The 12,722-nt window shown below is 43.8% G+C and overlaps 1 protein-coding gene and 1 long non-coding RNA gene across 3 annotated transcripts in view; one reads left to right on the forward strand and one right to left on the reverse strand.

Annotated features, from left to right (window-relative positions):
* Positions 1-68, forward strand: part of CHMP7 (charged multivesicular body protein 7) — a 13,222-nt gene extending 13,154 nt beyond the window's left edge. For both annotated transcript variants that reach the window (XM_075207072.1, XM_075207073.1), the window contains exon 12: positions 1-68. This exon is cut by the window's left edge and continues 389 nt beyond it. The gene's annotated coding sequence lies outside the window, so the exon portion shown is untranslated.
* LOC142151445 (uncharacterized) overlaps positions 1-12,722 on the reverse strand; it is a 404,300-nt gene that overhangs the window by 363,104 nt on the left and 28,474 nt on the right. The window lies entirely within an intron of this gene.

The raw sequence follows: 12,722 nt of genomic DNA on the forward strand, positions 1-12,722 counted from the left end.
AGAATGATTTGGCACAAATCTGCATGCAAATGTTTTACATGACCTTTATTAAAGAGGTTTGTTTGTAATATGCGGCTCATCAGTGGTTTCATGGGATTTTAACTATTGTTACAAACTTTGAAAGGTGAAGAAAGACATCATGTTGGGTCATGCAATAGTGGTTTACAGCCATGTGGTTTGGTTATAGTGCTATTAATAATTACTTACTACTGTGTTTGTTCCAAATAGCTGACACTATGTAAAGTAACACAAGACTAGGTATTAACAAATAGACAAACAGGTAAAAAGACTCCATATGCTGTGAATGGGAGCAAGTAATGAATGCCGTTAGATTATATCTTGGCAGATATTTTGCGAGATTGTGTCGATGCTGGAGCCACTTGATCAAGAATTATTGCTAAGGTGTCTTTATGATGTGAGACTGCCAGATGAGGACAGGAGAATGTCGAGAATTAGTTACTGAGAGGTAAAAAGTTACTGAAAGTTAATACAACTGAAATTAATGTGAGTATGGTCGGACCTTGAGTTAAAGTGCAAGGAGGTTATAATGGCGAAGGGCAGATTGCAGTTGTTCTTCTCCCCGTGTTTGCGTGGGTTTCCTCCGGGTGCTCCGGTTTCCTCCCACACTCCAAAAATAAACCGGTAGTGTATTTGGCTGCTATCAAATTTGCCCCCTAGCCTGTGTGTGTTATGGAATTTAGACTGTAAGCTCCAATGGGGCAGGGACTGATGTGAATGAGTTCTCTGTACAGCGCTGCGGAATCAGTGGCGCTATATAAATAAATGATGATGATGTGGTGATGGTGGTCTCGGGGGTGATAAGGAGAGTTAGGGAAATTGGAAAGAACAGTCTTAAAAATCAGATCATTACCATTACACTGAGTTGGAAAGTTGTCCCACGGGAATAGGCTGAGAGAAAGTGAGTAGTTTGGAGCCAGAAGGGCAATGTGAATCGTCAATAGGCAATGATGAAATTGTAGGAATGTCAGAGGATAAGAAATGAGGACGTATTGAAGAAGGTGGGAGAATTATGCAGTTCTGTGCACCGCTACATGTGTGACCTGTGAATAGCAGCCACCCCACAAAGAAAAGCAGATTGCTAGGTGGCATCCCCACTGTGGGTTAAGCACTTACCAGTGACAAATAAGCAACAGCACTTATTAATTACTGCTGTTGTCTCATGTCTGCCAGTGCTCTGCACCTATACCTATGTGGATGCTGAAAAGTTTCCACCATGTGAGATGGGATTGTGACCCTATCATGTGACCTGCTCCCGTATTCCAAGTGTGCACGTACAAAGTCATGTCTTCGGCGCATTAAAGCAAACCTCAGACCTCTCAACATGACCTCTTCCACTGGGTACAAAATGCTCCGCACAGGTTACTGCATTTTGTATCGGGTACAAGGTTTCACGTTGGAGGATCTGAAAACCTTTCCAGAATGTTGTCACTTCTGGTTTCACCCCCACAGGGAAGCTAAAATTATACATGTTTCTGCTGAGCACTTGGTTTTCATTCTTCTTTTTCACCAGCGTCCTCTAGTGCCCAATATTCTTCATGTTGTCTGCATAGTGGACTTCTAAACATTGTTTTGCCACTCGACCACTAGATGGCCTCGTCAACTCATCAGAAAGAAGAATTAAGGTTACCAGAGGTTGTACTCCAGGGCCTGTTGTACATACTCCAGCAGTATGTTGCTCTGTGTAGCTCTACCATTATTTTGAAATAAAAATCCAGGACACCTATATGACCTGAGCTTTACTCTGATCATAAACCCTCCAAACCCACATACTTCCTTTAAGTGCTAAATACAGCACCACCGTTATAGAAGCATATTCTCGCTTATACTGTTTGTTTGGTTGCAATACTAGTGCAAAATTGTCCCTAATTTCTGCTGTGAAGGAATTTATCACTCTAGTCTGTAACATGACCGTCATATCTGGATATCCTTTCCAGGTTACAGGTCTTGTACCAAGCAAACCATAAACAAACAAGCCATCATTATCTGCATCTACAAAAACATTCGTAATAAATACCAGTATATATTTTGCTGAAAACAGAAGAATAGCAGAGGGTTGGTTATTGGATACAGTACTGTGATGTATTTAGCAGCTTACAGTACACACTGTCCTGAGAATCAAACGGCCATTGAAGCATTGTCTGCGGCAGCAGGGAAAATTTGTTATGATAATACCCCAATTGTTTGTTCCAGACATACTTGTGGGGAAGTGGGTGTGCAGCTTCATGTATAAAATGCTCTGGATATCTTGATTTTAGGATCAGCCATTTACATCTCTCTTGACTAGCAGTACTTTTCAGTGTGGCCTTTTTCCTAGTGATTCTGACATTAAGCTGCCATCAAACTCACGCACTTTAACACCAGGGCCTATTTGCTTAAGGCTCTTAAATCCCATGCTTTTCATCAATTGTTATGTATCCTAAATTACTTTGTGTGTCCAATACTGACGTGGTTACTACTGCAATGGGCTTCCGAGGATGGTGCCTAATAAACATGTATTTATAAACCTATTACAGTCCAAGTGCTTTCTCCCACCTCACAGCCTGCCCCACCCCATCTGATACCACTCCCTTATAAATAAACCATGATGATGAGATAAGAAGAACACACGGTTCCTAAATTATGTTTGGAAGCTACACCACCAAGTAGTCATCCTGGGAGACTGTGGAATGTATCCACACAACAGCACAGTTACAATGCTGGACCATACAGTAGAGAACGTTGGACATAGAGTCATGGCCAAAAGTTTTGAGAATGACACAAGTATTGGTTTTCACAAAGTTTGCTGCTTCAGTGTTTTTAGACCTTTTTGTCAGATGTTGCTATGGTATACTGAAGTAACATTACAAGCATTTCATAAGTGTCAAAGGCTTTTATTGACAATTACAATAAGTTTATGCAAAGAGTCAATATTTGCAGTGTTGACCCTTCTTTTTGAAGATCTCTGCAACTCGCCCTGGCATGCTGTCGATCAACATCTGGGCCACATACTGACTGATGGGCGCCCATTCTTGCCTAATCAATGATTGGAGTTTGTCAGAATTTGTGGATTTTTGTTTGTCCACCCGCCTCTTTAGAATTGACCTTAACTTCTCAATGGGATTAAGGTCTGGAGAGTTTTCTGGCCATGGACCCAAAATTTCGATGTTTTGATCCCCGAGCCACGTAGTTATCACTTTTGCTTTATGGCACGGTGCTCCATCATGCTGGTAAAGGCATTGTTCATCACCAAACTGTTCTTGGATGGTTGGGAGAAGTTGCTCTTGGAGGATGTTTTGGTACCATTCTTTATTCATGGCTGTGTTCTTAGGCAAAATTGTGAGTGAGCCCACTCCCTTGGCTGAGAAGCATCCCCACACATGAATGGTCTCAGGATGCTTATTGTTGGCGTGACACAGGACTGATGGTAGCGCTCACCTTTCCTTTTTTTGGACAAGTGGTTTTTCAGACGCTCCAAACAATCTGAAAGGGGATTCATCAGAGAAAGTGACTTTACCCCAGTCCTCAGCAGTCCAATCCCTGTACCTTTTGCAGAATATCAGTCTGTCCCTGATGTTTTTTCTGGAGAGAAGTGGCTTCTTTACTGGCTTTCTTGACATCAGGACATCCTCCAAAAGCCTTCGCCTCACTTTGCATGCAGATGCATTCACACCTGCCTGCTGTCATTCCTGAGCAAGCTCTGCACTGGTGGTGCCCCGATCCCGCAGCTAAAGCAACTTTAGGAGACGGTCCTGGCGCTTGCTGGATATTCTTGGGCGCCCTGAAGCCTTCTTCACAACTATTGAACTTCTCTCCTTGAAGTTCTTGATGATCTGATAAGTGGTTGATTTAGGTGCAATCTTACTAGCAGCAATTTCCATGCCTGTGAAGCCCTTTTTGTGCAAAGCAACGATGACTGCATGTGTTTCCTTGCAGATAACAATGGTTAACAGAGAAAGAACAATGATTCCAGGCACCATCCTCCTTTTAAAGCTTCCAGTCTGTTATTCTAACTCAATTAGCATGACAGAGTGATCTCCCGCCATGTCCTCGACAACACTCACCTGTGTTAATGAGAGAATTCATCTGATCACTCTTCATGACATTCTGGTGTATATGCAAATTGTCATCATTAAAACTGAGGCAATAGACTTTGTTTTATGTACAGTCATGGCCAAAAGTTTTGAGAATGACACAAATATTTTTCAGAGACATACAAGGTAGGCTAAATACAGGCATGAAAACAAAGCGTAAGGAGGGCCCTGTTCACGACAGAGCTTACATTCTCATTGAAAGAGGGCATAGCTCTATCAGTGGAAGTTGGTTCAGTGTTTAGAGATGGGTATGCCGGAGAGAGTAAAGATTTGAAGGTTGTGCCAAAGTCTGATTGCGCGTGGTCAGGAATTTCAGAAGTCGGTAGCAGCCTGGGACCAGTCTTGTAGGTTGGTGAGAGTGGTGGTTACCAGGGGAGCAGGTGAGAGGTAGATCTAGGAGGACAGGAGGGAGAGAATTTTCAAATGAGATTAGTGATGTATGAAGGGGTGTTGTTGTTGAGAGCTATGTAAGTAATGGTGAGTAATTTTAATTGGTTTGTGCAGGACATGGAGTCAGTTTAGGCAAAGTGGTGGAGCAGTTGGAGAGGAAGATCAGCATTGATGCAGCATTTAAGATGGATTGAAATGGAGATAGATGGGCAAAGGAATTGTGAGATGGCAGGTGGTTGCACTAGTCAAGGCGGGAGATGATGAGACAATAGTTAAGAGTTTGGAGTAGCATCTTAGTTAAGAAAAGGGCATATTCTGGCAATGATTATAGGGTGGTGAACTCTGAGAGAGATTGGATATGAAGAATAAAGCAGAGAACAGAGTCAAGTGTACACAGTCAGTGGGTTTGGGAGACTGAGGACATAGTGGTGTTATAGACGAGGAGGGAGATTTAAGGGGTAGGTGGTGACTCTGGCAGGAGGGAAGATGACAGGTTCTGTTTTGAACATGATACTTTTAGGTAGCATTGGAACATCTATGTTTAGAAATAAGAGAGACCGTTGTTTACATGAAATAGTACAGAAGGGGGCAGGTCATGAGATATAGATTTGGCTGTCACATTAGAAGTGGTGGTACTGGAGAGGGGAATGAGTTTACCAAGCGAAAAGGTGCACAATCAGAAAAGTAGAGGGCCAAGAACAGAGTCTTGTGACCCCAACAGATAGTGGGAGTGGAGGGGAGAATGTGCCAAAGGTAGAGACTAAAGGAGTGTTTTGTTAGGAAAGAAAGAACTGTGTCATGAAGTTTGTAAGAGAAGAACTTGATCAACTGTGTCAACACCAGCAGAGAGGTCCAGGAGGATGAGTATGGGTAGGTGACCCTTAGACTTTGTTGTAATTAGATCATTGATCACTTTTGTGGGAGTAGTTTCAGTGAAATGTCGGGGACGGAAGTCAGCTTACAGAGTTAAGAAAGGAAGTGAGATAGGCGTTCTAAACAAGTTGCTCAAGTAGTTTGTGGAGGCAAAGGGGAGGAGAGAAATAGGGCGGTAGGAGAGAGAGAGGCTGGATCGAAAGATGGTTTCTTTAGAATTGGTGTAATGAGAGCATGTTTAAAGGAGGATGGAAATATTTCAGTGGAGAGACATAGGTTGACAGAGGTGAGCTAGAGGTAGGCATGCAGTGGGGAAGAGGGAGCGGAGAAGTTGTAAGGGAATAGGTTCGAGGAGACAGATTGTAGGATTAGATGAGAGCAGAAATGACTTCTTTGATTTATGGAGAAAATGGACTATGGGGGGATTGGGGAGTGTAGGAGAAGGTGGGTGTAGTGTATGGAATTTGGCATAGGAAAATACAGTATCTTGTCAAATGGTGTATTTGAAGTAGGTGGCAAAATCATGGGGTTTGAGGGAGCAATGGGGAGGAGGTGAAGGTGAGTAGAGAAGCGAGTTGAAGGTGTCAGTTAGAAGACTAGATAGATATTACAGATTCGAAGTATGTTTGCTTGGCATTGAAAAGGCGCTGCTGCAAGATGAAAGGATGAATGCACAGTGGAGGAAATTGGGATAGGTGCGAGATTTCGTCCTGTGGCATTCAGCAGTGCGCGAGTACTTTTGCAGGTAACATGTCTGGTGTGCCATCGATGGAGTTTTGGGTCATTGGAGACTATAAATGGTGGCAGCAGCTGCTGCATTGTCTAGGATGGAAGTGAGTGTTTTGTTATAGAAAGAGGCAGTCTGATCAGGGCACAACAGTGTAGCCATAAGAAAAAGTAGTTGTTTTAGTGAAAATGAAAAGTGGATTGGGTCAAGGTAATATTATGATTAAGGTGTCACTGTGTGGATTTGGGTGCAGGTGAGGGAATGATGTGGTGAGGTGAAAGAAAGGAGGTTGTGGTCAGAAAGTAAATGCCAAATGGTTTATACATTTCTGGAATCCTCTCTTAACGATACATAATGTGAATGGTTGCGGGAATGATTCAGCTTGCGGCTGAAAGCCAGTAGGTGGCAGCACTTACAAACTTGTACAATTTGTGTGTGCTTGGCATTTATATCTGCAGGCCAGAATTTCAATTATTTTGCACTCATAGACTGTTTTAATTGTGCACCCCTCCTCACCTATCCCTGTGGTGCTGCCTGGCCCCAACCTCCGCTATGTTCCATCTGGTATAGATAAATGTTCATTAATTTAAAATGATCATGGATTTATAAGATCTTCCCCATTATTCCTGCTAACCTCAATAAAAAATAATGACATTTATAAACACACATATTAAAAAAACCAAAAAACAAGCAGTGGAACCATAACAAGGAACATTTAATTTCTGCAAATTACTTTTAATATATCGAAGGATTTAATTTTCTTCTACTATTATAAAGTAATACTTTAAATACCTTTCATATCATTCTCTCTCTTCTACTGGGACCCATTATATGCTATATATTGATACAGTAAGTGTGCAGACCTCCAGCCACTACATGCCTTCCTCACATGCAGATCAGCTGGACCTTTTCTCATCCTTAGGTTTAGTGGTTCACTAATCATATTCAGCTCAAGCCTTTATCTCTGTTGTCCAGGCAGCATGACCAGATATACCAAGTAGTGCAATATCTTGGTCATCTGATTACATATAAGGAATGGTTTACTTCTCTTATTTCCACTATCTGCAATTCACTCTTCAATTCTTTGTGGCTCAATAAAAGACAGCGATGCTTGATGATGATCCTATTGAAATCTATAGAATCACTACTGGCCGTGTCTGGAAATGTGGTCATATGATGCCAGAACTGACTTGGCCCCATCAACCTGATGGGCCAAACAGCCAGGTCTCCTTCAAATTGCCAACCTAAATGTGTGGCCCAATTGGACATCGATCCAGTGGTCCGGCTCATGCAGCAGCAAGAGAAATCCTGTCATAACGCCATCCCCTATGGAGGTATGTCTGCAAATACATAATAAGACCTCGATCAAGTGGCGCCAGATACTATTTTTGAGGAAATGTGCTGTGTTCAAAACCTCTCCCGCCAAGTAGAATGTCATTGAGGAAGTCTTGAACTTCTAATGATGTCCATCAATATAATGCTATTTATCAATCCATCATCATCATCATCATCATCATCATCATCACCATTTATTTATATAGCGCCACTGATTCCGCAGCGCTGTACAGAGAACTCATTCACATCTGTCCCTGCCCCATTGGAGCTTACAGTCTAAATTCCCTAATATAGACACTCACACACACAGACAGACAGAGAGGGAGACAGGTAGACACTAGGGTCAATTTTTTTAATTGCAGCCAATTAACCTACTAGTATGTTTTTGGAGTGTGGGAGGAAACCGGAGCACCCGGAGGAAACCCACGCAAACACAGGGAGAACATACAAACTCCTCACAGATAAGGCAATGGTCGGGAATTGAACTCATGACCCCAGTGCTGTGAGACAGAAGTGCTACCACTTCGCCACCGTGCTGCCCATGTCTCCATACTGCAGGTGTCTCTGAATGTTGCCAAACAAATATATTTCCAATGTCTCATCTCCACTTAATCTTTCAAATTAAACTCCTCTTTAATATATTTAAATATTTTCTTAACCCTCGCACACCGACCCATCTGATCACCATCACTGAGAAAAGGTCTCACTTCCTACTTTAAGAACACGATTGACAGAATCCAATATCAAATAGTATCCTTTTATCTGAACAACAACCTAGTCCATTCCTTTCCTGCACCCTCTGGCACCTTCTTTTCATTGGAACTCGCTGCTAAAATAATGGAGCGGGGCCATTATTACTACTCAAACCAGACACATGACTGGGTTATAGGAAAGAGTCTAAGCTCTTGTAATGTTCTCGGATGTGAAACCACTTATGCAGATCAGTTGTCATATCTAAGTATCCTATAAGTTCTACAGATGAATGTAAACACTATTGGTCTATCTTGCAGTACACACAGCCAGCACGCTCTGCTTATCTCTAGAGTCTAGACGGTTCTGAAGTAACGTTCACTCACAATGCCTCCTACCAGAGCACTAGATTCACGTATCATGCAGTGGTTCTTTCCCCTGGATCCATAAGGGAAGTTACAGAGCAGCTTCACTTGGAGGATTATAATGAAACTGGCCAAAGAGGAAGACTTGTGTCATGTTACGTATAGACACGCTCTCTCATGTGATGATGACATGGAAATACAATTTGACCTATTTGAAGCACAAATTAATATGCACAAATACAAATACCAGAGCACACAAAACACATAACGGGTGTTTGGTATAATAAGATGGATGCTATTATAGGTTTAGGGACCAAGCATTTTGGGCAGCAAGTGAGGTAATTTATCCATGCATCCATAGAGGTACAGAGCATAGTTATTATTATCTTTTACTTATTAAAGCCCAAAATATTGTGCAGCTCTCTACATTGGGGAAATCATGATACAAATAAATAAAACGACATGAAACAGAGGGTAAAGATGGCCCTACTTAGTTAGTATACATTTATCTAAGAGGTGTGGTGTACACGTGATTCATAAAGTAGCTGTTGGTGGGGATACATGGTTCATGGTTCTGTGCCTGTGCTAGTTCCTGGCTCTGGGCAGTTAGTGATTACAGACCCTTTGCTAGTTCCCGGCTCTGCATAGTTAGTGACGACAGACCCTGTGCTAGTTCCTGGCTCTGGGCAGTTGGTGATTACAGACACTGTGCTAGTTCCTGGCTCTGGGCAGTTGGTGATGACAGACACTGTGCTAGTTCCTACTTCTGGGCAGTTGGTGATTACAGACACTATGCTAGTTCCTGCTTCTGGGCAGTTGCTGATTACAGACACTGTGCTAGTTCCTGCTTCTGGGCAGTTGCTGATTACAGGCACTGTGCTAGTTCCTGCTTCTGGGCAGTTGGTGGTTACAGGCACTGTGCTAGTTCCTGCTTCTGGGCAGTTGGTGGTTACAGACCCTGTGCTAGTTCCTGCTTCTGGGCAGTTGGTGATTACAGACCCTGTGCTAGTTCCTGGCTCTGGGCAGTTGGTGATTACAGACACTGTGCTAGTTCCTGCTTCTGGGCAGTTGGTGATTACAGACACTGTGCTAGTTCCTGGCTCTGGGCAGTTGGTGATGACAGACACTGTGCTAGTTCCTGCTTCTGGGCAGTTGGTGATTACAGGCACTATGCTAGTTCCTGGCTTTGGACAGTTGGTGATTACAGACCCTTTGCTAGTTCCTGGCTCTGCATAGTTAGTGATGACAGACCCTGTGCTAGTTCCTGGCTCTGGGCAGTTGGCAGGGCCGGGCTGGGACTAAAAATCAGCCCTGGCATTTAACATACACAGGCCCACCTCAGTTCAAGCATGAAAGAAATCATGTGCCAGCGGCGCCGCCGAAAAGGGCGTGGCCGCATTGTGTTGTGGGTGTGGCCAACATGGGGCATTGATACATACATAATAAAACATTACATTTATCTATGCTTCTGGTGCTGCTGACATCCATAAGGGTGGGAACTTCCTGCAGAGTGAGCAGGGAAGCTCTTTGTCTCACGAGATTACAAAATCTTGTGATACTTAGAGCTCCTCGGCTTGCTGCAGGCTGTGTCCTGTCCGAGAGCAGCTATCGGTTCCCTTCCCCTAACCAGAGCTGGATTAAGGCGCAGGTGGCCCGGGGTATTTAAGACAGCAGGGCCCTATTATATAACATGGTTATCATTTTAGACAAATACTCAGGCAATACTGTGTACCCTACTGTTAGAAGCACACAGCTTTGCCTTCACAAGCAGTACGTAGTGAAGCGGGACATACCTCCCAACTGTCCTTGCAGTCAAACCAAATCCTGACTATGTGAGACACCCAAATTCAGGACTGCCCCACCAGATTCAGGACAGTTGGCAGATTGTCCTACTTTCTCCTACCTGTCTTGCTCACTTTCACCACTTGTAGCAGCTGGTTTCTTTAGCTCAGTTCTTTCTTGTCTTGATCCTGGAATATTGGATGCCCTATTTTGAAACAAATGGGGTTAAAACAATAGCACTCACATTTTATAATTAGGCCTCCCTCCAGTCCCCACAATAATAATAATATTCACATTTAATAAGTAGACCTATTTCCCTCCAACCAGCCCCAACATTAAATTAACAGTATACCCATTTACTCAAAACATATTTCCCTCCCTCAAAACAGTCCCAACAATAAATTAAATAGCATTAAAGTTTAATAAATATAGCCATTTTCCACAACCATCCCCAACAAATAATTCATATTCACATTTAATAAATAGCTTTCCTCCCCAAAATCAGCCCCATATTCAATTGATAGCCCACCCCAGCATTAAATTAAAGGTTCTTTCATCTCACCTTAAATAATTAGCCCCCATCTACACTCCACAATTAAATAGCCTATCTCCCAACACTATATTAAGATCCTCCCTTCCCTCACATATTATATATAAAATACTGCGCACGCACACTATATGAACATGGTCAAACGCACACTATAGCAACATGGGGCCCCACAGCCACACTATTAGACGCACTGTTTGCTCCACTGTTTGTTTGCTCCAGTTTGCCTCACTGTTTGTTATCCCCACTGTTTGTTATCCTCACTGTTTGTTATCCTCACTGTTTGTTATCTCCACTGTTTGTTATCTCCACTGTTTGTTAGCCCCACTGTTTGTTAGCCCCACTGTTTGTTAGCCCCACTGTTTGTTAGCCCCACTGTTTGTTTTAGACCGTTTGTTTGCCCCACTGTTTTTTTGCCCCACTGTTTTTTTTAGCCCCAGTTTGCCCCACTGTTTGTTATCCCCACTGTTTGTTATCCCCACTGTTTGTTATCCCCACTGTTTGTTATCCCCACTGTTTGTTATCCCCACTGTTTGTTTGACCCACTGTTTGTTTGACCCACTGTTTGTTAGCCCCACTGTTTGTTAGCCCCACTGTTTGTTAGCCCCACTGTTTGTTAGCCCCACTGTTTGTTAGCCCCACTGTTTGTTAGCCCCACTGTTTGTTTTAGCCCCAGTTTGTTTTCCTCATTGTTTGTTTGCCCCAGTTTGTTTGCCCCACTGTTTGTTTGCCCCACTGTTTGTTTGCCCCACTGTTTGTTTGCCCCAGTTTGTTAGCCCCACTGTTACTTACACACACAGACACACTATTACTTACACACACACACAGACACTTACCTTTTTACTTCCAGCAGCAGCACTCTGCGCGCTGCCCGGCAGACGGAGAATCAGTGACAGCCGCCTATGCGACCAATCACATGGGATGGCACCACATGACAGGTGCCGTCCCATGTGAATGGTCGCATAGGCGGCTGTCACTGATTCTCCGTCCACCGAGCAGCGCGCAGAGTGCTGCTGCTCGGCGGCCAAGCAGACCGGCCCATTTGGCCATCGGCCCTTCTGGCATTTGCCAGAAGTGCCAGATGGCCAGTCCGGCCCTGGCAGTTGGTGATTACAGGCACTGTGCTAGTTCCTGGCTCTGGGCAGTTGGTGATTACAGGCACTGTGTTAGTTCCTGGCTCTGGGCAGTTAGTGATTACATACCCTTTGCTAGTTCCTGGCTCTGCATAGTTAGTGACGACAGACCCTGTGCTAGTTCCTGGCTCTAGGCAGTTGGTGTTTACAGGCACTGTGCTAGTTCCTGGCTCTGGGCAGTTAGTGATTACATACCCTTTGCTAGTTCCTGGCTCTGCATAGTTAGTGACGACAGACCCTGTGCTAGTTCCTGGCTCTAGGCAGTTGGTGTTTACAGGCACTGTGCTAGTTCCTGGCTCTGGGCAGTTAGTGATTACAGACCCTTTGCTAGTTCCTGGCTCTGCATAGTTAGTGACGACAGACCCTGTGCTAGTTCCTGGCTCTGGGCAGTTGGTGGTTACAGGCACTGTGCTAGTTCCTGGCTCTGGGCAGTTGATTACAGACACTGTGCTAGTTCCTGTCTCTGGACAGTTGGTGATTACAGGCACTGTGCTAGTTCCTGGCTCTGGTCAGTTAGTGATTACAGACCCTGTGCTAGTTCCTGGCTCTGGGCAGTTAGTGATTACAGGCACTGTGCTAGTTCCCAGCTCTGGGCAGTTGGTGATTACAGACTCTGTGCTAGTTCCTGGCTCTAGGCAGTTGGTGATTACAGGCACTGTGCTAGTTACTGGCTCTGGGCACTTGGTGATTACAGGCACTGTGCTAGTTTCATAAAATTTCCAGGGACACATTATCCAAACTTGCTGAACAGAATTGTAATTTTTTGTATTTTAAAGATTCATATTTAAT

This window comes from Mixophyes fleayi, chromosome 4 (assembly GCF_038048845.1).
Source record: "Mixophyes fleayi isolate aMixFle1 chromosome 4, aMixFle1.hap1, whole genome shotgun sequence".
In the NCBI taxonomy this organism is placed as follows: domain Eukaryota; kingdom Metazoa; phylum Chordata; class Amphibia; order Anura; family Limnodynastidae; genus Mixophyes; species Mixophyes fleayi.